General features: G+C 48.0%; 1 protein-coding gene across 7 annotated transcripts in view; it reads right to left on the bottom strand.

The window, feature by feature from the left end:
- The window catches only part of RNF152 (ring finger protein 152), a 45,305-nt gene that overhangs the window by 10,650 nt on the left and 8,860 nt on the right, over positions 1–25,795 (bottom strand). Inside the window, exons 1-2 of one of the 7 annotated variants that reach the window (XM_068670882.1) lie at positions 24,438–24,663; positions 19,035–19,148 (exon numbers count right to left, since the gene is read on the bottom strand). The exons of 1 other annotated variant lie outside the window; for it this stretch is intronic. The gene's annotated coding sequence lies outside the window, so the exon portion shown is untranslated. 5 more of the 7 variants (XM_068670877.1, XM_068670880.1, XM_068670879.1 and 2 more) reach the window with 5 other exon arrangements.

A 25,795-nucleotide genomic window follows, 5' to 3' on the forward strand; every position in this document is an offset into this window, starting at 1 on the left:
TGCAAGCTGACATTGCTCCTTCAGCTTTAGCCCAGGCCTTGCCAAGAAATCCAGCCCTTGGCAAGAGGAGAACCAAGCGTACATACTCTCGGATGCGTAAAGCCACAGAAAATAAAGCCGTGTGAAACTGAAATATGAGCCTACAACATCCTACAAACCTGTGCCAGGGTTTCCGTGCTGATGGGGAATCTGCTGTGGGTGATCTCAATGGCACAGATCAATCAGGACAGCAGCTGGCCTGCCTCCTGCCTCTCTGGCAGCCACGCAGTCAGAAGTGGATCACGAGAAGGGAGCCTGGGTACAAGGTATTAACCCACCACCTTTACCTCAGAAATCGTCACCAGCCAGCCGTAGCAGCAGAAGACGGAGAAACAAAGGTCCCCCACAGGAATGTAAGTAGCTACATGCAGAAGTTTACGTTTTTGGAGAAGAATGGATCCAGTGAAAGCACCAGCCTTTGGTGTTTATAGAAAACAGAGAGAGACTCACTTGCTGCACGTTGTTCCATCTCACCTCACCGGCTCTGCTGCTCCCTCCTTTTATTTGCAAACTTTGACACGTCCACACTTCCCAGCTCCAAAGACCTTATTTTGGTCAAATGTGATCAGGATAAACTGCACTTTGTTCCAGCAGCAAACACTACTAATCACCTGTAATGTGCCTGGTCAGCAAACGACGGGTACAGATTCGTACTGCTGAGTCAAAACAGAACAACCATGCTCACCAGCAAGTTTCAAGTGAGGTGCTTTCCTGTGGGAAATGCTACTTGAAATAAAAAGATTTCGGAGAAACAAGCCCGTTTCAGGCACATTTCTTCTGCCCATCCAGCCCATCAACAGCTCTCCATGTTGTTAGATGTGGAGTCCAAGGCTGTGGAGCCTCACCTGGTCCTCAGCAGCCCAGGGCTTCCAGGTTTGTGGCTTTTTGACAAGGTGACTTGTCAAGCTGCCCTAGAGCTGCAGGTCCCTAAAACTCACAGGCTCCTGGGCTTCCCCCAGCCTGGGGGAGTGCAGGAGACCCCATGTGCAACCCCTGCACATGGGGTTGGAAACAGGTGATCTTTAAGGTCCCTTCCAACTCAAACCACTCTGTGATTCTCTGACAGGATGAGAGATCTGACTGTGGTCATTAGGCATCCCAAATCTGCAAACTCCCCCGCACAGGAGACTAAAAGGTTCCCTCTCAATTTGGAAATAAACAAAATCCCCAGGGTTTAAAACATCCCAAGGGACAGTGCTCATTTTTATAGCCTTTCTCACTGCAAATCTCACAGGGCCATTAGCACTTCTTCAGATCTGTTGGCTGCTCTTAATTATGCCTGACACACTCGTAAACCCTAGGGTGAGAGGAATTAACAGCCAGGTTTCTCCACTACCAAGTGACAAAACCGTTTGCCATTCAAGCTGGCACCAAGAGGAATGGGGGTGAAGGGCCACAAGAAGTACAATCTACCCCTCACCCCTTTAATACAAGCAACACCAGTAGTAACTGATGGCCAGGACATAAGGAGCAGATGGTTGGCAAAGACAGATTTAGAAGTAGCCTCCCTAACTTAAAGTGAGGTCACAAATTCAGCCACTAAGGCCAAAATCCTGCAACTTCATAGCTTTGTCCAAGCTATGGTCATTAAGCTCACTCTCAGTAAAAGCTTTTATTTGCAAAGCAGCATCTTCTTTCTAAGAGATTTTCTTTTATGGCTACATGACCTGATTCTGTGGTATTCAAAATGCTGAGAGACCATGAAGCACCTGATCAGTTAAAGTGACAAATTTTGCTCTCCCATTGCAGCTTTACGCTTCATCTGCCATTGATTGAATTCACCGGATACCTGAAGAGAAACTTAATTAAAATTCTTCCCTCCCTCCCTCCCCCAAGAATTTGCTATTTGACTTACAAAATGCCACCATCCCCAAAAACACAGTATTAAACAAATCTCAAATGCAGATGCCTCTCACCGATATAGGTCAGTGGGTGCTTGACTGGGAATCAGCTTGAAGTAGCGCATTAAGACACCCAACTATTACTACAGGAGCAAACACTGCAGCTCTCTGAGGTCACTGAGCAGTTTTTGATAAAACCAGGTCAAAATCTACCTGCACACTGGCCCAAAGAGAGAGAGGAATCGATACTCACATTTCATAATGCAAAAACTGCAAACTCCGTTTCACGCTTACCTCAGGAAACAGAAGTCCTTCCAAGGAGAGGCTGAATTGTTGCAGCTCCGCTCTGTGTTCCTGTCTCACACACGGGACGCGGTGCCCACAAAGCACGGCTTCCTGAGGAAGCGATGCTGAGACCCACACCACCCAGCAGCCACCTTCACGCTGCTGCTCCCAAGGGCTGGGCTGGATTTTGGTTTTGTTTGGGTGTGGGGAGGGGATGTTTCTTTTTGTTTGGTCTAGCATGTAAAATAAAAAAGCCAGAAACCTAGGGGAATCAAAATAATACATCTTTTTACTGTGAAATGGATGGGATTGAGAAATTGGAAAACACTTTATTAGAAGCCTCATAATAATAAGGAAGGAAAATCTCTTCTTTCATAGACCATAAAGAAGTAGAGTAAGGTTTGAGGGAGATTACACTGAGGGGGGAGCTTTTTAATCTTTTTACCTTTCTCCAGAAATTTACTATACGGGCAGCGCAGGGGAGTAGAGTCCCCCGTTTATCACAAGAAAAGGTGTAACAGATGTCATAACACAGAAGAATGACTTCCAAGAGCTTATCTTCACAAGAGTGGCCGATAGCCAGCCAGCATGGCTGCTCAAGGTCAGCTGCTAACTATGTCATTTCCTAACGCAGACAAATTGCGATCTTCGTGCATTTGCAGCCTCTGATAAGCTCTCCAGCTACTCCAGGTCACGGCACTGGTCATTCTGGTTTGCAGGCTACACCGAAGGGAACTGGAGCCAGTCCAGAAGCTCCTTTCTTATTGGAAGCTAATCATTCACCCCGTAACACTCCTGGCAGCCAGTAATATTAATACCACGCTCGCTTCCTGAGTTTTGGGAGCGGTCCAACTCTCACTGCAAATATGGATCGCAAGCAGAGGTAAACCAAGCCTGAGCAGCATACATATTGATGGCTTCCTGAGCCATCGGGTATCCTGATTTATATCACCAGGCAAATCATCCCCCAAAGATTTAGCATGTTATACAGAATAACTAACTTGTCCCAATGCTTTTCCAAAGCACATGTTCCTACGCATGACTACAATGCTCCACAAGGCCCGGTGCAGCCAAGTAATGAAGCGCCCGGCCTGACATCAGCCGCTGGAGTTAATGGGATGATACATGCTCCTGAGGTCAGTTGCACATTTACATATTTAACACTCTATCATCCATCAACACCGCTAATACAGAGATCCAGTGGCAGCGGCCGCAGGCAGGTCAGTAAATCTCTACGAGCAGATGCTTTCACCCACCTTGTGTCACCCTGAAAATGGGTGACCCAGGCAAACACGACACAACCTTCCCGAAACAGCCACAACTAACCAGACTGGTGGTGTGGAAGACTTGAAGCCCTGGTACAAGCAGGGCAAAGCTGAGTCTAGCAGTGAGGCAACAGGCCAGGAAATGCTCACAGCCCTCTCCTTCATGCCCGCAGACATGGGCAGGCCCATGGGAGCAAGAAGATGACTCCCAGAGGTGGTTTGCTAGGATGAAGCCAAACAAGGTGAGGGGATTTGTGTTGAGTCTCACTCTCCCTCACAGGAACCAGCACGGTTTGCAAGACAAGAGACACCTCACAGCTAAGCGATAGGGTGATCCTGAGGGCCATGGCCACAGCTCAGGCAGCAACTGGGCCTGCACTGCCATGTCTCACAACCCTCTCTGGTGGGCTGAGATAAATTACAGCCCCTCAGAGATGGAGCACAAAGATGCAGAGCTGCCAGCCTCTCTGCTCCGACAGCCACATCATGGTGGGGACCAGCAATCGGCCTCTCAAACGCTCTAGCATGGGAAGATAAACTATTCTCGCCCATGTTACTTGAAACCCACAGATGCTCTCCCTCACAGAGACAGCAGGTATTCAACTCCAGAGCTACTCACCTGCTGTAGCTGCAAGGAGTTTGTCAGACCTGCCAAGCTCTGTCAGGTTGTATTCCATCCCCTTCAAAGCTCAGGACAGACATCACCCATCATACTTCTGCCAGTCAAAGCCTGGCTGCTTTGGAAATATCCTGGTGTGGAAAACCCTCCGCTTGGCAGCACTGATCCAACAGCATACAGCACTTACTGCATGAGGGAGTGCAGATGCTGGGAAAGGACAGTGTTATGCCACATTAGAGCAAAGAAAAAAAAACATCAAAATGAAGCAAACTGCTTAATTTTGGGCCTAGCCCTGCACTCCTTGCAACGTAACAGCAGAACAGACTTCGAGAAGATAACAAGCATAATATTGCTAGTGCTCAAGATTTCATCATAACCCTGATAGTATATGGCTATGGTAAATCCCCCTGATAGTATATGGCTATGGTAAATCCCCTAGGCTCACGTGGTTATCTACAAGCAGTTCAGTATTCAGTAAAAAGAAGGTTTCTGGCCCCCTTTTTCTGAAGAAAAGCTTGAAAACATTGACTTCAGAAGCCCCAAATCCTGGTTAGGCAGGCCCCTGAACTTTAGTCTCTCACTTGCAAACCAGCCTCATGATTTCAGGGAACTCTGAACCTGAATTAGAGCTAACTACAGAAACATAGTCTTGAGGTAAACAAATTCATTGGCAGTTTCAGGTCAAATTAAGCAAATACTTTCTCCCTAAGGCAAAAATGGCTATTTCCATTAAATTGTCAGCTCATTCCAACTTTCATTTTAGTTTGACTATTTCCTTTCAGAAGAAGAAATTTATAAAAAGGTAGAGCAAGCAAAGCTGTCTGTGCTGACTCTGGAATAACTTTTCTCCTGATGTTGTCAACCAACCACTGAGCAAGCCAGAAGCATCTCTTACTCACACCGCTTTACTGCTGAGCGCAGGACGCTTAACTCTAGCAATACCCCACATTTTCTTTTTCTTTCCCAGCCTAGTGAAGGCAAAGGAGATAAATATACCCAAGCTATCAGCAATAGTTTCATAGCAGCATGTTTACAAAGAATCCTTCAGCCTTTTGGTTGTTGACTAAAAAAAAAAATTAAAAAAAAATAACAACACAGTATATTTTCATCAGACCAGTCACTTTGCATGATGTGATCAAATCCTGAAGAGGACTATATGTTTGAGGGGATTACTGTTTTTTAGAGGTGTTTCTTGCAGAAGAGCTAGAGGATCATCCTTTGGAAGGGCAGGTAGTTCAGTTCTTTCTAAAAAGGTCACTCATCTCAAGGGTCTCAAGAGTACATCCCAAAGTCACTAATAGCTTAAACACAGTATCAGAGAAGCTTCACCACATGCATCCAATGCATATTACCTGTAGCATCACACAGAACAGCCTTTCTGAACAAAAGATGCCACAGAGACTGTTGAAAGAAAGGGGAAAAGGCCAAAAGTCTGTTTTGACACTCTACTGGTGTTGCATTGGAAGATGCAGCCTAAGAAGAGATATATCTGTGCAGGACTGACACAGATTCCAGTCACCTAAGGTCTTTACACCGTTTTATTAAAACAGTGTCTGTGTGCCTTACAATAGTGCACAAAACACAGGAAATACCAATGCATACAGCCAAGGCGATGCCAGAAGAACCATGCTGACTCACACCACTTGAGGACTTGGCCAAGAGACAGAAATCGATGTGACAAAAGAGATGAGAGGCGTACCTCTTTTCTACCGCCAAAACCAGTTCTCATTTAGGATGAGCTCTGGACAAGATCTGCACCGTGCCACAAGCTATAACATCCTTTGCTTTCCATCCAAAAGATTTTCAGTATCATTTCATTTACTGACATCATTGTTACTTTTTAGAGTCGGGTCAGTGTTATCCTATCTTTAAGTGATTTCATTTGCCATGTATCTTTCGTTCTAATGATTATTCCTTTAAAAAGCAAACACTTTTATGAAAAGTCTATTTCTTTTTGCCAACCTCAGGAATTATCAAGATATTTTATTAAATCGAGACAAAAATAAAAAGTATTTCCTATTTAGAAAAAAAATGGGTTGGAAAAATCCTCCTCTGTTCCTGAAGTTGTGCTGTGCTCTGTATTTTTAAGCAGTGAAACTTCTGCAGGTTTCTTTCACATTAACTTTGCAGAAGGCTTGCCAGAGTGAGGTCTTTGCCAACGAACAGGGTCCTTAAATGCTATGATGAGGAAAAAATTAATGTAATGATCAATACAAATAGTTAATGGCATTATTATTACTAACACCCACCGCGTTTGGCGTTGAGCTCTCATCCTTTAGAGCAGCTGCCTCCAAAGAGAGCTCTAAGAGAGCAGGGGCCAGCAGGTGGCACTCCAGAATACGAAGCCCTAAGCAGCAGGGCTGGCAGGACCAAAAACCCCGATCTGCTCGGCTGTGCCCCTGCCCTGCTTCAGCAGCCTCCAGGAGGTTTGGCTTGGATGAGCATCTCCACTTTCCCACTCCCAAAGAGGGGAGACAAACGCCCACAGCCTCGCCTTTTAGCACCCTAACACGACGCTGCTGCAAGGCATCGTGTCCAGAAGCGTAGGGCAGCAGCACACCCAAAGTGCTGAGCTCACAACTTGCTCCCTAAGGGGGTATCTCCCTCAGGACAAGCTGAGTTTGCTTTTTTGTGTTGTGGATGCAAAAGTGGCAGCACTTAATCCTGCTTCCTACCGCTCTCCTGCACTCCTCCACACAAGGAGCAACCTCAGACGCAGCTGACATAATGCTGCCTCGTACTGCTTTAAGACACCACCACCACCAAAAAACACACCCTAAAGACTGAGAAACCAGTTTCCCTTCTGTTTATTTTTAGCTATCCCCTACACATACATACCAGCCCCAGTGCTTGCCTGCATGGCTACGAGGCGTCTCTGCAGATGGCTCCTCGAGGCGCCGCCACGCTTCCCACCCTCCTCTCAGCCTGCTGCCTCCCCTCCCGCAGCACATTCAGCCAAGCTGACACTTCTTCCAATTAAACGCTGACTGGCAGGAAAGCCCCCGTCTGGTAGCCTCATCAGCCGGGAGAAATAAATCCAGCTCAAAGAGCTGTGGCTCACCCGGTCTCTGCAACGCTCACCTAGCTTCAGGAGCCATCGCTTCGCTGTGCTCCTGCTTTGGAAACCTCCTCGTCCCTCTGTCTCCACTGAGAAAACACCGTGCAACTTCAGGGTGAAGGGAAGAGGTGCCCTTAAACCTAAGAAGAATGTGCTGTTCTCTTAGGAAATGAAATTGTAAAGACAGACTGGAAGCCAGTTGTTTTGCCCAACTCTGGGTATCAAGCATAGCAGTCGTTTTTTAGAAACATAATGAATCGATGCAGCTGACAAAGATGCAACTTCTACACCATCCTCCCCTGGAAATTTTAGTGTAAAACGTTAAAGGTCATACAAACAGGGTGGAAAAAAAAAGAGTGCATTTTTATCACAAGTCCTTATGAATTACCTAAAAACTATACAAATACTGAAAATGTAAAAATGAGTTGCTGCTTAAACTCTCCTTAAAGGCAAACTTGTACCATGGGATCCTTCTGCTTACGTGGAAACAGCAGGAAAGATCTCTCAGAAAGTAACTACCTTTCCTCTCCTGTACATGTCAGTGGACCACTGGCATTTTCCCCCACGAATTGACCCCAAATACAAATAGACACAACACTGGGAAAAGTTTAAGGTCATCTCTGTGGGTATGAGCAATGCACAAAGCAGACAAAACCAGGCAAAGTAGCGTGTACTTCTTGCAGGTGAGGATCCACCAGCAATGCCACACGATATTCATTAGGGTTTTGGACATCGTTTACTTCATTAGGGTTTTGGACATCGTTTACATCTCGAATTCCAAACCAATTGCCCACGAGCCAGCAGTAAGCCATACCTTCCTTGTCATACATCTTCCTTGTTGGTCGCTACCATTACCCAGCCGAAGCAGCTCAAGGTCTGTGCATTGCACATGCTGCACAGAAGTTTGCTTGTTATGTGATTTTCAACCAAATTTCTCTTAGTACACAACAAAGGGCCGATGGCACGGAAAGAGGGATGGGACAACTGTTCTTGCTTACTCTGCCTTCCTAGCAGCCATCCCGATGTGGATTCGGTTCATAAAATATTCATACATGGAAAAGCAAGTCATGAAGCATAACTGTAACCCATACCAATTTTAACCACCGAGCAGCAATGAAGCGTGTAACTGTCTGCTGATTATCATGAGACATCCGAAATATTTCCAAGTTAGCAAGCGCTGCAGTTGCTGCTGTAAGAACTCGCCCAGCTCCCCTGTTTCCATGGCTCTCCCCAAGCAGATGCAAGCTCTGCTCCACATCCCATATAAGAGTGGAGGTGCAAAGCACAGGTGCCTAACTGCGAGTAGTACAACTGTAAGAATAAGGCCTAAGCTGAAGACCTGTTTGTTTGTTTTTTTTAAAAAAAATCATTACATTTTTTCATTCCCTGATGTCAGACTGCATAAGCCCTCTGAAGAATGCAGTAAAGGTCACCGAAATGCACAGGCCCTCACTGAAGGAAAAAATCCTGGTGTATATTGTTTAAAATCACACAAAAGAAGTGAGCACCAGTGCCAGAAACTGATGATGTTCTGATTTAAATCGTGCGTGTATAGGCTCCCGCCACCTCTGTGTCTCTCTTCATTTGGAAAAGCAACAGTTTTACAAACTTATTAAAGGACACAGTTGTAGATCCTTATCGCTTCATTACATTGCCAGTGCATGGTCTCTAATTTTTCTGTCCTTGTTTCATAACCACCCATTAACATAAAAAGATTAGAAATTCTCCAATGGACTGACCACAGAGCGAGTTTCAGCCAGCAGAGGAAAGTAACTCAAGCATTGGGAAAAAAATGAATCATCTTCCCCAAAATATGAAGGAGGCTTTTTGTTTGCTTTGTCTTAAAGATTTCTCCTACTTGAGCTAGAAGGGCTACAAGAGTGAAGTTCCTGTAGTTGTGGGGACTTATTTCCATTGCCCTCCACCAACCACTCATTTTTTGGGTCATGCTGGCTCCAAACAACAAATAAGGAAGAAAGCAATGTCACAAAAATGCAACCTTTCTTTAAATAACTCCTCATTATCCAGATGAGACCATCACCAGCCCTCTATCTCACTCCTCCTTGTGCCAAGCACGTGGCTGCATCAGAAGTGAGATGATACAGACTATAAATCAGGACTCCAAAGTGGAACTCAGTCTGAGGATTTCTCCCTAATCTATTTCTGAATACAGGCAGAATTTCCTCTTAAAATGCACATTTCCTTATATAAAAGGCTTTTCGGTGGCTTACTTTACCCATTTGCAAGCATGTTCAGGAACACCAGTATGATACCACAAATACATTTGTTTTACATATGAAAATAACAACTTTATACGTGACAAGTAATCACATGGACTTTGCAAGCAAGTTCTTTGAAGCCTCCTTTCTTTCAAGCTGCAAAATAGCCTGGATGCAGGCCTGGCAGCATTTCTTTGTGCCACTGACCCCGACAAATGAACCAGTTGCACTGCGCTGGGCAAAACCTCTTTCACAGTAGTTGTTCTCACGGACAAATGTGTTCAAGGCTAGCCTTTTCCACAGATCCTACCACTGGAGGACACACCATTCCAGAAGCAGTCCCACTTGAAGCAAATGCAATGCATGTGACTGGCTCTGTTTGAGAAGAAAGTCTCAAAGAACAAGGAGGGTAAATCTCAAAACATTCAGCAAAAGCTTGCAAAAGAGGCAACCACTGGAATTTTTAAGACCACCTCAAAACCATCCTGACATGCCCTAGATTTCCTTATCTGTATTAAAATTCTCTTTAAATGCTATTACTTGTGTTTTCTGCAGCTGTCACACAAACAGAGAGATTGGCAGCTTCCAAGAGGTCGTAAGCTAAAAGACAGAAGTCACGGTGAAATTGCGAGAACAAAAAGATTGAGTTTCTGTACCCCTGAAGCCTTCCTAGAGGGTCATCTTTCTGAAGGGGAGTTTCTAATAGGCCAACCATAACAGCAGTAAGTGTCCTTGTAAAAACAGCTGGCTGCTTACCAAAGGCAAGTTTGGGAGCAACACTTCTTCACTAATTTCTTACCAATTGGCTATTACTGCCCAGCTTTTACATTCTTGAGACCCTGAAACTTCATAAACTGCCACGCTGCCTACTCTGATTAAATAGACAGACTATTTAATCAGTGGGCTGCAATTGATGCAACCCCGATATTTCTCTTGATTTCTATTTGGGTAGGTAATCTACCTTGTTAAAAGCAAAATCTCTAGCCTGGAGTATATTTTATGCCCATTTCCTCTGCCAGTCTCATTCAATTGCACAAACAGAAACATTTATGCCAGACCAGCAGGAGTCTCTTCGGGTAAATCAAATCACTACTTGCTCTACGCTGACCTTAAAAGAAATTCCCGTATCTTAGTATCACATTTATTATTGCAAGGCAAGCCCCTAAAAATGGTATTGTACTCTTGAAAATTATGACAAGATTCTGATTTAAAGCAAGATCAGTCAACAGTGAGTTTCAGTGGAAAGGCAGATTTTCAAATGAATGCCTCGTGAAGGAAGTGAAATGAATAGCTGTTACCTGTACAAAGGGGCCTGCTGCCTCTTCACTAAACAGTAGAAATTTGGCAAACCATTTTTAGATCTGTGAAACACTGCCCGTAACAGCTCAAGGTCTTTACATACGGGATAACCCACGACCCCATTCAGCAACAGAGTGGATTTCCTAGCAGATTATATCTGCCACAGCCACAATGGGCAACTCAGTGTGAACAGAAGAGATGCAAGTCAGCCACAAAGTCAAGCCCAGAGGAAAGAATGGGAAGACAAAGCATGCCAATGACTTCCCATGGGAGATGGTACTAGCATTCCTAACCCCAAGTGTTCCATCTGATTTTTCAGTTCAAAGAGATTTGTTTCTTTTCCCTCCCCATAAAATAAACCAATGAACTTTTGGACAAAATTTGGATGCAGTAAAGATTTCCAGAAAGCAACACAGGATGAAATCTTCAAACTAGTTGTAAAGCCAATGGAAAAGGCAAAGAGCTTCACCCTTTTGCTGCTCAGAAGCTGAGGAGGAGGGGTTTTCCTGCTCCAGGAACATCCTTGAGGCTACATACCATCACATCCTTAACTCCACCTTTTGTCATACAACTCTTACCATTTTTAATTTAAAAGAATGCTTCTACACAGGATGGGACCTTTAAACCCCTATTCATATTCACCCAAAAAAAAAAAAAAAAAGGTTTTAGCTAGGTTGCACCAGCCTGAGAGGTGCCCAGTGCCTGACACTGAAGTGAAACAAAATTAAGAGGGGATCGTGGCTTCTGGATTCTGCAAGCACCCCATTTCCTTCCACCACTAAAATCTCATCCTGGAGTTAGAATATAAATGGGTCAGGGCTTAGCAAGGATACAAGGCCAAAACGCAGTTCCTCATTAAACACAGAGAAGTGGTCCCTTTCATCATCTCCAAATCCCAGTGCAACTTACTACAATGAAAGAAAGGTTCAGAGAAATAAGTACCGGCAACCCAGCCTGATGAGAAACCTCATTATTTCAACACAGCTCAATAATCTGAAGCATCAGCAGTGTCGACTACCTGCTCTCTTCAATGGTCCATTGTTCTCCTCCTCACTCCTGGGAAAAAAGAAAAAAAGAAAAAAAAAAAAGAGAGAAAGAGAGAGAAAGAAAAAGAAAGAAGCTATTCTGAGCTTTAGTACCACTGACTGAGCAGTCAGTGACCAGCATGGGGCTGATACAGGACTGGCTCACCCACCTAAAGGGACTGTTTTATAAACTGCAGCAATATCTCCAACAGAGGTGGCCAGTACTTGCCCTACCCAAGGCAGAGCCTCAGACAGAACAACACCACCAACAAAAATACAAGCAAAAAATACATTTGGACCAACTCCTTTCTGACAATCCCTGCAATAGTCTTAACAGCCATGTTACACCTCCATCAGTTAAAAAACACAATTAAGTAAAAAAAAACAGGGGAGAATAAATAAAAGCTTACAGACGCATAGTTACAATACTGGGTCTGTGATCTGTAATTCAGCAAGCACTCAAATAAGAGTCATACACTGGGAAATAGCATCTGAAGTATTAATACTGCCATTACTGGATGTCTGCTTTACCTGCACCAGGAAAATCTAAGCTGGCCTAAGTTTAGCGTCAAATATTTACTCAGTCCAAGTTAATCTTCGTGCAACAGAGCCAGGACTTCCCCAAGCCACGTGCCCCAGGCAGATTCAGCGAACCCACGCAAGAACCTGGGTATACTCATCACAGAAGGAAACTTTCATTCACCACGGATGAGCCTGACAAAATAATAATACTCTTCTCCCAGATGAATGTTAAGTACCGGCAATTTCAGCAGCTCAGCAGAGCTCTGCCAATGCCTCCTGCTGAACCCATTCTACTTTGAAGTGCATAATTCAATATTCAGGTCAAAAAGGAAAAGTGAGTGTGAGGGGAAGAGAGAGATCTGGGTTCCTGTCCCTGTTCCAATGAATGTTTAATTATTTTATATTAAAAATTCATTTGGAGAAGGGCTGGAATCCAGGCAGCCTAATGCCTTTACCTACAGAGAAAAAGAACCGTGACCAAATGCTGCCAGGGGTAGGAGCACAGCCCTGCCTTCCTGTGGGTGAGCACCACACCTCGTCCAGAGAGCAACTGCTCTCTCTTCCATTGCTTGCATCTGGGAAGGTACCTAACTCTGGGAAAGAGTGAAAAAGAGCAGTTCAGCATCTTCTGGAGATGGGGAAGGGGAAACCTCATCAAGGTGTATACATATCTGAGGGGAGGGTGTCAAGAGGACAGAGCCTGTCTCTCTTCATTGTGCCCAGCAACAGGACGAGAGGCACAAACCGAAGCACAGGAGGTTCTGGCTGAATATGAGGGGGCACTTCTTTACTGTGAGGGTGACAGAGCACTGGGACAGGTCGCCCAGAGAGGCTGTGGAGTCTCCTTCTCTGTAGATATCCAAAACCCGCCTGGATGCCATCCTGCACAGCATGCTCTGGGTGATCCTGCTCAGCAGGGGGGTTGGACTAGGTGATCTCTGGAGGTCCCTTCCAAGCTCAGCCATTCTGTGATTCTGTGGCTTTTCAAAAACTTGAAGCTGTGTGATTCACGTTATGAATGATGTTATGAATGAGAACCAGCCCAACAGAGCTCAGTTTGGAGCACCAAGTACTGCACCCTACAGTCAGCTGAAAGAAGCCGAGGGGGTTCAAATGCTTGAAATGCTTTTTGCATTTCAAAAGCAGAAGAAAAAAGTCAGCACATAAACCATCTGCAGCGAACAACGCACACGTGATAATTTTTGACTCAACGATTTTGAAAGCGGGGCAACCTAGCAGATCCTCCTGCCAGTGGACACGACTCTCCCGAACAGCCATGCCACCACAGGGAGGCCAAGGAGGGCGGGTGGCAGGAGCTGCTCGTGCCATGCCAACAGGAAAGCCACCACCTTGGCCTTCCCTCTGCCCGGCAGTGAGAAGAGCTGGGATGGGGCCTCACTTGGCCTCCAGGCCTGGCATGGTGACAGCATGGCCCTGCCACAGCTGTGGGTAGGCCTGGGAGAGGGCCCGCCCTACGGACAGCTACCTCCACCTCGTCCCCAAACACGTGTCTGTCTGCAGCGGACATAACTAAAACCTTTTCAAAACAAGCTACAGACTTTTGTGTTTTTGGTTTGCTTCTTTAACTAGTCCTTGTTCATCTACTGGCAGCAGCACTGCCCTCAGCAGAAGCTGCCCATAAAGGCCGGCCTCCCGGAGGGTGCTCCCCGAGCGACACAAGGGCAGACAGGAGGGACATTTCCACCTCCAGACGGAGGTGAAGTCCTACCGAGTATTTGATCCAGACTCAAAGCTGTTTTCAGCAGTCAGTTGGAAGTTAAATAACTATGCTGCTTAAAGAAACCTAACAATTATGTTTCCTCCCCTCACCCCCCCAGCAACTACTGCTGTTGTGACAATATTCATCTTGTCCGTGATGACTATTATCTGCTGTATAAATATTGATGGTCTGAGTAATTGCTGTTCTGTACATATGCGTCTCACAGATATGAATTTCTCTGCCTGAAGTAGGCTGCTGACAAAGTGCTTTTCTCCTTTAGCACGGCAAGGAAACATTATTGGAGGTGCCACTGAGAGCTGTTAGACCTGGGAGGGAAAAAAAAGCAACGAGTAGGAACAGCCTTTGGAGAAAGGGAATGAAATCGTGTTTGCCTGGGCTGGGAAGGCTGAAGAGTCCCAAAGAATAACAAGCGAGCTGTGCTGGCATTCAGGCAATGTGGGTTCAGCCCTGGCTGTGCCAACACCAGGCACTGCTCAAAGGGAAAGAGCTGTGCCCGTGCCGTACCCAGCCAGTGGCTCAGTGATGATGGAGGTGCTCTTTCTGGATTAAAAACCCATCGGGAAAACAAACCAGTCCTGCACTGGAGGGTGAATGCCAGGCTAACCTCTGCCAGCACACAGCCATCACCAAGTGAGAGCAAAACTGGTGCTGAGGAACCCAACACCTCTTCAAGGATGCCGCAGGCATGTGGCATTGGAGCTGATCATCCCAACACGTATCTGGTGGTACAAAGACCTGGTTCAGGTGGAGCCACGGCCCGACCCTCCCACAGGCACACGGCCTCACACTCCAGGACCTGAATTTTGCCTCTGGACTCCAAACAGACAACAGCACGTGAGAGACGAAGGCCTTTCTTAGCAGCCACAGACTTTCTAGGAAATAAAACACGGAGTCTGAACCCTGATAAAATCACATCCCTGGAATTACAGGTGGAGAGATGAAGATTTTTTTTTCAGCCATGGCAGGGTTCGCACTGAGAGTTTCCTTGTAGCGTTACTCTGTTTGTAAGGTCTCCACCCACCCTTCACAGTATCTGGAAGCTAACACTGGACAAGGATGTTTTTTTTTTTTTAAAAAAAAAAAAAAGTTATTTTCTAACTTACATCTGCTACAGAAATTTAGGCGAAGCTAAAAATCGGTCTGATTTACATGTGATAGGGAAGGACTGTGTTGCTGTAGATTAGGGAGGGTGCAGATAGGATGCAGAAAGTAGCGAAAATAAAAAAAACACTGAGCTCCCTACAGGAGCTGGAGGCCAGGGCAGGAACAAGAGGAAACGCGGTGGATGGGGACAGGGAACGAGCAGGAAACAAAGGCGAATACAGATAAGGTGTGAGCAAAGTTTGGAGTGCCTGGAGGTGGAGAGGGAGGACTTGATGTTTGTTATGAGCAAAAGCAATAGTCTGGAAGCCTTACCTTCTTTGTTGCCCTGTTCAAACAATTACATAATATGCCATTATACCTAATCACTGCTGCCACTAATTTATATATACATATTACGTGCAGATGAACAGACTCGATGCAAGTATTTGCTGCACATTGACACGTCTTCTCTCTGTGACACTCACAATTGCTCAATGCAATAACACCCCTACCACTTGCTGCAGTTTCCTTCCCCCCCTTTCCCTCATAATTTAAACAGTGCTTTGGGGATTAATATGTTCGAGTCCTTAATGACAGCTGCTGTACATCTCGGAAGGTTGAAGGGAAGTCACTTCCAGCAGAAAATGAAAGGTTGAACTCCTACCAGTAACCCTGGGCATGCTTAACTAATACTAAGCCACATAACATAACCTAATTAGTACAACAGGTCCTTAAAAAAAAAAAAAAAAAAAAAACAACACTGCATGACCTCATTGCCAGTTCTTACACTGAGTCATTGTGGAAACCAGTTGAAACAGAGCCCTGCCTGGTTCTCTGTCAAAACAGTGCTCTGCCCTGACCGAACAACTGGGTCTGGCTGCAACAACCAGGTAAACCCCAACCTCTTTGCTCTTGTCTCGTCACCCCCGTTCTGATTTTAAGGCGAGACACAGCCTGGTGGCCTCCAGCAGGTATCCAGCCTTACCTCAGTGGCCCCCTACAGCTGCTTTTCCCAGTCGCTTTGCGTGGACGCAGATTAGCTGTAACGTAATCTGCACACACTCAGAATGCTCCACTGCTAATGCAGATTATTTCGCATGCACACACAAAATGCGGGTGGGCCACGCAACGAACTGTCCAATTCACGAGCGCAAACACTTGGTACTCGCAAGCTTTTACATGCATTTTAATTTGAACGCAATGAAGTGTACCCACAACTTTGAAAGTCCTGTTAAAACACCGTTAAAAGCATGACTCAAATCTTAAATGCTCACATTCCTGAGCCACTAAAAAGTGAAATCAAATTTCCATCCAATAATGCTCTATCTTCTCGGTTATTAATCCCACGCTTTGCTCTAAAATCACCACGACTTCATTTTGCTAAACCTGTGCCCATCCAACGTACCTTACCCCATCAATCCGAAGCGTGGAGAAATCCGACCTCAGAGCACCACAGCCGCATCGCCAAGTTTCCTCGGAGAGGATGCAGCCGTACTTGCAAAACTGCAGCTTTAGCAGCTCACTGTGTCTGCTGCGAGAGATTAGCTAATTTCACCGCATCTGTGCCAAAATTGCTATGTCCACAGACACAAATGCTTTGCTGGGTTCGTACCCTGATAAAGTATCCCTCGTGGAGATGTGAAAATGCAATTTCGCTATAAAAATAAATGCAGTGGAGTTAATCATTTCTTGTACTGGCCACATGGCCATCTGTTTTCATTGCTTCCAAACATCCACTGCGCTCTTCAGACTCAGGAAGCCAACGACACGTGGGCTGCAAGACCCTGCTTCTCCTGGCTCTCTCCTGACTTGCAGCAGCCTTCCTGGGGAGAGCAGGGGTTGCAAGGCAAGTGCAGGTGCCTCCCAGAGGCCGAGCACCCTCTCCTCAGCAGTAAGGGCAGGCTGGTGCTACGTTTGCCTTCTGCTGCTGCTGTGAGATCCGTAAGCGGGCCATAGAGCTGCAGCCGAGGCTCACTGAAGCAGGGATTTGAGCCACGATCCAGGGAAGGCTTGACCACACCTGTGCATCCTCACAGTGAGTGGCACACAGATTTGGGCAGTGCAGCACACCCGCCAGCCGCTCCCGCGGCTGCAGATCAATTATTTTGCACCAGCTTTTCACGGGGAGAGATTTTGCCAATACCTGGAGTTCTGCGCTTTAACGAGCTAGAAAGTGCAGCCAAAAGACTGACGGAAAGCGTAGGCGCTAATCAAATTTATTTACATTATGTACTCCCGAAACAAACTACCAGGCCCCAAATACATCACCCGATAAATCAAAGAAACCTAAATAAGCAGTTTGAGATTCCAAGCAATCTCCCGAAATTGCTACTCCGACAAAGCTTTATTTCAGCTTGCTGGTTGCAAAAGGTGCCAGCAATCTCAGAGCAGGAGCTGAACAAGTAATACAATACCACTCAAGCATTTGTTTGCTTACCAAGGAAACGTGTTTAGCGGTTTTCTTTTACACGGCACTATAGAACTGCAACTTGTATTTTATTCTGCTCATTCTTTTCAGTCCTCAAGTGGCTTACACTGTTTTCTTCCTCAGCTAGTGCCTAGATGACTCCCAGTTTTCACTTCAGGAATATTTCCTCAAGCTCCAGAGAGCCTGAGCACATACATCCTGACACATTTCCCAGGTGCACTCCCACCAATTCGCAGTACTCTTTTCAAATGAAGCTGGTCCTCAATAACTTCAGAAACGTGTTTTAATAAGGCCAGCGCTGGAAGTAGGTTTCTGCCTGCTCATGAGGCTCTGCACAGAGAGCACCGATGGGATTCGCTCTTTTGGATCACTTTCATCAGCAGCCTCCTGCTCAGAGGAGGTCATAAAACACTGCCAGGAACCAGATGTAAAGATGGATGCACTGAAGAAGTAAAACAAACAAAAACCCAACCAAAGCAACTGTGCCCTTCTCTCCCCAACCTCCTCCCACTTTTATTTCTTCTTGCCTGCACATCAGTGGCAAGAACAGAAAATAAAATGACAACGTGGTCGTAGAGACACTTAACCCACAACCTCCCGACAGCTTTTGAGCTTTTCTAAGTACTGTTACGGGCTTTTCCCTCGAAGACAGGCATTTATTTAATATAGAAGCTCACTATTTCAGTCATATTTGACGTTACTGAAGCATTTGAAGATAGTTTCACTCACCTAAGATGCCTGTATGTGTTTCTCAGCACCCTCTCCACTGCATCCGCTGAAATAAAGTGGATCTGCGTGTTACCCTGCCTGATGTGATTTGTGCGAGGGAGAAGCTGCCGCATCTCAAGAGCATGTAGCACATCACACAGGTGACTCCAGAGCTTGCAGAGCTCTGCAAGTTGCTACTAAACCATTTTTCCATAACAGTAATTTTTCATAAACCACTGATTTTCACTGGCTTTTTTTTGCTAAGTTAAAAATTTTCACTCCCTTTAGTTTATCCTTTGTACATACATGTGTGAGCATACACACAAAGCTTTCCCTTCAACCTTTTTACTTCCCTCGTTTTGCCACTAAAAGAAACAGAAGAAAACGGGCGAGAGAAGGGAGCAGATGAGAGTTGTATTTTCGCATTTTGCTTTTAAATGAAAGAATGGGCAAAACACATTTTTGTGCAAGCTTCCTGGTTTGGAAAAGGCCTTTTGCATTTGAAGCAATTCAGCCAGGTGAATACGTGTCAAAGGCTGAGAACAAACAGCTTTCAGACCACAGGGCTCAGCCCTTTGATTTCACCTGTAAAAATGAAGATGTTTCTCTGCAAAGGCAGCTCACCATCAGTTCTGAGACGTTCAGAGGTCTCTGATGAGAGCCACGAACGCCGTCTACTAATCACCTCTTCGCTAATGCAAATAACCATCTCGGCCTCTGCACGGGCATCTCTCAGGCTTAACCAGTGTGCCCTCAGATCGCACAGCCCTGCGTGCACAAGTCCCAGAGGACTTGTACTGGAGAACAGAGTGAGCTGAGGGCAGCCTGGGGCCATCCCAATGCTCCCCAAATCTGCAGCGTATGGTACGACCAAGTGCTTCCCCCCCCCGTGCTGTACCCACCTGTAAAGTGGGACACATGCCACGGTCTGACCCTTTCTTACAGTGCTTTGAAGCCACATCCACACAACGGCTTTCTTCGTGTCTTGAAAGGTGCCTCCGTCTCCCAGCTTCTGACTTGGAAGAAAGCGGGAGGAGATGAGGAAAAAAAAGGCTGATGCTTCCTCCTCTTAACTAACTCACCTACGCAGGTGCTTTTCCAAATAAGCGCAATTAGGGCAAATTGCTTTGGGGTTGAGGAAATTCTGCAGAGTTTTCAATCCCAGAGGAAACCAGAATTGGATGGAGAACATTTTGGCCCAACTCTAGATGAAGCACACTCCGGCAAACCTCCTGTCTGTGAGAAAACCTCACGCAGCACACAAACATCTGGGCTGTGTTTTCAAGCTGGCATTCATCAGTAGTTGGCTGCCTAGTGCCCCCCGCTCAGCCACATCCATCGTGCCCCAAACTGGGCTCGTTGTTCTTCAGTGCAACTGAAGGCAGAGCACCAGACTGAGGAAACCAGACTGGCACAGGCTTTTTTCTTTTAAACAGTGTATTGTCCACTCTACGGTAACATCCTCGCCCAAAAAACGCCTAATCTGCCCTGCACCTTAGGAGCTGGCTGCTGAAAAAAGTCCAGACTGCAATTAAAACACGGATTCCTTTTAAGTTTCACTTCCCTCTGCAATTTTATAATCGTCTCATCCATCAATTCTGAAAGAATATTAATCCTGGCATCAGCTGGCTCTCCACCTCTTCTGCTGAGCCAGCTTTCTCAAAGCCCTGTCCGTGCCTCTCAGCATCCAACCAACCACAGATGCTGTGAGGAAGAGGAGAGGGGGAGGCAGAGCCGGAGGGGGACAGCAAAGCCCTCAGAGCTCATACAGCACGGGGCCACCCCACAAAGCAGCAGCCTCTGCCCCCAGGGAGCTACAGTGCCTGAAGATTTGCCCAGATATATTTACCTCGGGTACTACCAGGTCAGTCTGGCCTGTTCCAAGACCAGACTCTGCTGGCAACTGTTATTTGAAGCTCTGAGAGGACACTGACTGCAAACTGGCCAGCAGAATGAAACACGGGCTGAAGAGCACCTCACTGCTTGCTGGGACCACACACGTCTCCTCCAGGAACTGCCTGAGTTTGCACCAACGTGTGCTTCAGCTGGAATCCCAGCCTCTGCAGCCTAATCTCAGAAAACTAACAAAAAGAAAGTCATTGGCCAGTCTTCCTCACTTTTCCACGAACTGATGCAATTTAAGTCTCATATTCAGCCCCATAAAGCAGCATATTCACCTAGGCTTGACCGTAGGATAAGTTATATGGCATCAGGTGAGACCCCATACACAGGAACAGAGCAGAAGGCAGCATGTTCTTTGGATACAAAGCCACTTCACAGAGCTGGCCTAAAGCAGCCACCTACCCACTGCCTGAGCTCAGAGGATGGCCACAGCAACAGCTCTGGGCGAGAAGTAAGGAAGATGAAACCCCCCAGATGAGCCAGGAGGCAGCAGAGCTCTGCCCACCCCATCCGCAGGTGGGATCTGGGGGTGTCCCCAGCACGGTGTTCGTCCCGTTCAGGGGACTACCAGCACCCAGAGCCAGCTGGCACAGGCTGTTAGCTCACGGGTTAGAAATTAATGCTGCAGCCCCAAGGTCTAAGCCCTCTGGATGACTCTGGACGATTTGCTCTTTGCCTCCCTTCCTGAAGACGCGCATGGTGCCAGCATCCGAGGTGTCGCAAGAGCTTCCCCGCCCGCGAAGCCCCCCGGGAAGGAATTAACAGCACGGCTCGGCTCGAGCCTTGGGTGGGGTGTAAAAGAGGTGCCGAAAGTAAACAGGGGAGAGAAAACGAATTATGCAGTAATTACCAAAAGAGGGGGGGAAAAAAAAATGTGAAAGGGAAAAAATGACGCAACGGTACAATGAGAGATTGTATCATCATGCAGATGCGAAGGGGAGCCGTGCAACGTTAGTCCTGGCATTTCCTTGCCTTTGTCCGCTGGGTTTTGTAACCCCATTGTTCTCCTCGTGTCATTATTTTGTAAGTAATTCAGAACGCAACATAATTATGAGCTCATGTGTTTATATCTTCTCATCATTAATAAGGCGCGGAACAGCTAGCAGGCTGCTCCCAGCGTGACGGATGCCTCCAGCAGATGGCTGTGAATGATTCCTCTGCTTCCACCTCTGTCAGAGGTAAAGAGCAGGGAGGAGAGAGGGAGATTTCAGACTTGAACTTCGATTTCACGCACAAACATTCGGGGATTTTGGGGCTGCTTCAGATGAGGACACCAGGACTGCTATCCATCAATCAGTGGCGCTGAAATGAATCGTAACAGATCGGGCCTGAAAAGCAGGGGACGCAGCAGCTGATGCGCCTTGCCCAAGGTCAGAACGAAAGCTCCCCAGGCCTGGATCCCAAATAACCCGGCCAAGCTGCTGGATCCCTCTTCCCTCCCGCATTAAAACTGGTTTAAGTGCGACTCTTGCTGCTAACTGCAGGTCAGGGAAGGAGCCGATCACCTCCGGGCTGCGTTTGCTGCCGAACGCAGCCAACACGCAACTTCGGAGAGTGTGTCACAGAAAGCACAACTGCAAGCAGACACTACGGTCGTACGTGCTCATCCTGGAGGATAATTGTTATATTGTGCTTTGTGTTTTTTTTTTTTTTAAAGTAAATTACCCTGTGCACCTCAGACTTCAGGCAACTCGCCAGCACGCTTCCCAGAGTCGGACGCGTCTGGCTCACCCTGCTTCATGAGGGAAAGCAGCTGCAACAGCAACAACCCGACTTGTTTCATTTGCAGACGATATTAGCTGGCAAGAGGCAGTGTGTCTGATGGCACACTCACCGCGTAGGCTTTGCGCTTGCAAAAAATAAAACTCTATTTGTCTTTGTACGCTCCTGTTTGTAAACACACACGCACACACACACACACGCACACACGCACACGCACACACCCCGCCTCCCTTTCTTTCAAGTAGTATCCCTGCTTCGTCTAGCAGGGGCTGGCAGCTCCTGTCACAACCTTTGCATGCTGCTGCTCCTAAGGAAGCGAGCGGCGCTCGCCTCCTTCCCCGCCCTCAGACGCGGAGCTGCCGGGTCCTGCAGATTCAGCCAGCCAGGGCTCGCAGCACGCTGACCACTCCAGCTCTCCCCAGCTCACGGGCGCTGTGCAGGCTCCACCACGAAAATGTCTGTCTGGGTGGCAGCATCGCCGTCCTGTGCTTTTGGCAGGAGAGCCACTCTGCTTTAAAACCTACCAGAGAAAGTGCAGGTTGCTCTGCAGGGGCAATTCCTGCCACCAGAAGGAAGAAGTGGCCAGGCCAGGTTGTCTGCACCTGAAGGGGGCGAAATGCCTTGGCAGGGCTGGAAGGAGAAGACCTGAGCTCGCAGAGCCCAGCACAGCAGCAGCAAACCTATTTGTGGAGGAAACAGCACCAGCACAGCAAGGAGGCAGCTCTGGACAGACCCCAAAACAGCTGTGGAATTTCTCCAGAAGCTCTGGGTGCTGTAAAGGGGAGGGAAGCCCGGCCCCCAGCCCACCCACCGGACAGAGGCAAAGCCTAAGAACAGGAGAGAATGTGAGGCATGCCAGGATCCCAGGCTTTGGAAGTCCATTTCCCACATTCTCCCCACACACACAAAAAAGAGCGCTCGTGCCCCAAATCCACAACCTTTTACTCAGATTGCACACCGTTTCTTCAGCTGAACAACCACGCTCCACCCAGCAGAACTTCGTGCCTGAGTAGCTGCTACTTGATGCTGAGAAGGGCTGCAGGGCTGACTGACAAATAAATACAGGTGGCAGTGTAAGACCACCCTTTTTAAAGGCTGGTGCCCTGCGCCAGGCCCCAAAGTCAATGGCTGTATGGGCAAAACCACAGATCACTGGGTCTTTGGTAGAGTCACATCAACGTCACATGCATCCCTGCAGACCTGCATCCTCCAGGCACCATCAACTGATTGGGGTCATGGTCTGAAAAATATTTTACTGCCTTGGAAAACTTAATTCTGCTCGAAAAGATGGTTTGTGCATTTAAAAGTATAAGCCTCGCTAGCTTTCTGAAGGACCTCAGATCTCCAGTGCAACTAATCCCCCATAAAACTCCAGCAGAGGAGCACCACGGCTCCTACTTTGTAGGTATCGGTCCCAAGCAAGGTCAGCTCCTCTGTACCGAACCCAAACACAATATGGCATTTGGTCTGAGCACCATGCAGTAAAAAAAGATGTGCATTCACACCCTGGAAAGCTTACAGTAGGCAGCCCTGAGCTTAAAACCCTTGCACGCCAGCTTGCTTATGCATACCCCTGAATTTCACCGGGACTAGAGGTAAAACCATGCTGAAGCCTCCATCAGGCTGTGGCTGCTGGAGATCTTGCTCCGCTTCACCAAAGGGTCAAAGCGAGAGCCCTGAAGCGGAGCCAGAATCAGGTAGAGGAACATACCCCGGGATTTTGGCACGGCTGGAGGCCCGGGTGAGTCAGTCGGGGAAGGGAGACAAGCGCCCAGAAGCTGCTACCTGCCAGCTCCCTGCACGCTCTGCTGAGCCAGAGCGCATCTCTGGGCGAGCGGCTCATCCCCAGTCAGTGCCCGTACACGTGTAATTTAAAGGCATTCATTAAGGCCAAAATAACACCTCCTGTCCTGCTGGCATTTCTGACCTGGGTGTAATCTCATCGTCACCGCCACTGCTTCCGAGGAGACTTCGCGATGCGCACAAAACTTCCATCAGGTGTTCCCCACACAACTTCCCCCCGCTCCCCCCAAAACAAGCAGGAGAAAAACAAACATTTATTATTTTTTTTTCCATTTGTCTTTGCATACCTGGCGGGCTGTCCAAACCCTCCGACAGATGTTACAGGTTTGAACCAGCGATTTCGGCTTTTTAGCTCTACTGCCAACAAAAGCATGTGCACGGAGGGAATTTTCTGCAGAGCCCCGTGCTGACGATACACCGGTGACACTGACGGTCCCAAATTGTCCCGACCCCATAAGCCTCCGCCAGCGTTACTTTTACATGTCACCTTTCGTGCAATTAACAAGAAGCTCGGATGCAATCTGAGGACCCACGAGCAGGGGAAGCGCAGCGTGCACAGCCCAGCCGGCGGGACCTTACCATCAGCCCAATTTGCTTTGTTCTCCCTGCTGGCTCTCCTCACACCCCTACCACAAGCACCCGGCTGTGCGGGCACATCCCCAGCCCCAAAACCTCGGCACAAAGCGCCGGGCTCAGGGATGCCGCCAGCCCTCGGCTCGACCCCGGCTAAAAGGCAGCAGCATCGGCGGCAGCAGCAGCAGCATCTCCCTCCCGGCTGCTGCAAACTCCGAGCCGCTGCGAGCGTGCTTTTCGCATTGTATTTTCCTAAAAATAATAATAATTAAATTAAAAAAAAAAAAAAAGCGAATGTGTTTTACCTGCCGCCCAGCCGCTGCGGGTGTCTCCGGCGGCCGCCAGCCCCGTCCTGCCGGCGGCGGGGCCGGTTACGAAACGCCCCGGCCGGCCCCGCGGAGCGGCGGCAGCGGGAGGAGCGGCGGGGGCGAGGCGCCCACCCCGCCCAGCACAGCCCAGCCCAGCCCGGCACAGCCCAGCCCGGCACGGCCCGGCCCCGGCACGGCACAGCCCGGCCCCCGCCGCCGCCGCCGCCTCTCTCCGTGCCCGGCTCGCTCCCACCCCACCGACCTTGCCCGCTGCCGGCCCCCACAGCGCCGCCCCCCGGCCCCGCTCCTCAGATGGCGGCGGGGCCGCCCCCGGCACGGCCGCTGAGGCGCTGGGGACAGAAGCAGTAGGGTTGGGAGATCCCGGATCACCTAATCCAGCCACCCCCCCACCACCACTGTCAGCACTAACCCATAGGAAGAACTTCTTGACCGACAGGGTTGTGAGGCATTGGAACAGGCTGCCCAGGGAGGTGGTGGAGTCACCATCCCTGGAGGTCTTTAAAAGACGTTTAGATGTAGAGCTTAGGGATATGGTTTAGTGGGGACTGTTAGTGTTAGGTTAGAGGTTGGACTCGATGATCTTGAGGTCTCTTCCAACCTAGAAATTCTGTGATTCTGTATAAACTGTGAGGGTGCCCCCCCAGCTCCTGCAGGAGCCAGCCTTGTTCTGGGCAAGCAGCTGCCCCTTGTGTGAGAGGAGCAGCGTGGTGCCACAGCTCCGCACTGAATATGTTTGTTGTGATGGAGAGAAACCTCCATAATCAGCAAAACAAACAATTTTCACCAAAGTCCGTGAGCTTTCTTCCCCTTCTCCCTGCTCTCCTCTGCAAGGGGCTAATTGCTGAGCTGGGTCTTAAGCCAGGCTACCACGGGGGAGAGATGATAGTGCACTCACTAGTACAGCTGCAGGTCCTGCCATAAATATTGAAAACTCAATTACCACTCTCCGTATGAGCATTCAAAGCAGATTTGCAGATCCCACTGTGTTTCTCGGATCAAAGCTTTCTCATCAAATAATTGAGAGAAGGCTGGGGAAGGCAAGGAGGCCAAATTCCCCCCAATCACGTCTGCCCCCAAAGTATCAGTCATTTCCATCTCTGACTTCTCACGACGTATTCACACCACAAACATTTCAGCACGTGCAGCTGGCTTTCGTTTCTCCACGAGAGGCTGGAAGGACAGCACAAGTTTCACTGCTGCTCCCCCTCTGCACCCAGCTGCTCAGGACACAGCCCGCGAAATGGCGGCCATGGGGGCACAGGCTTCACTGTGGGCCTGGGCGCTCGGCCACAGCCGTGCTTCCAACTCGGGGGACTGCTTTGGGGGTTGTTTTC

This window comes from Anas acuta, chromosome 2, assembly GCF_963932015.1.
Source record: "Anas acuta chromosome 2, bAnaAcu1.1, whole genome shotgun sequence".
Lineage (NCBI taxonomy): Eukaryota > Metazoa > Chordata > Aves > Anseriformes > Anatidae > Anas > Anas acuta.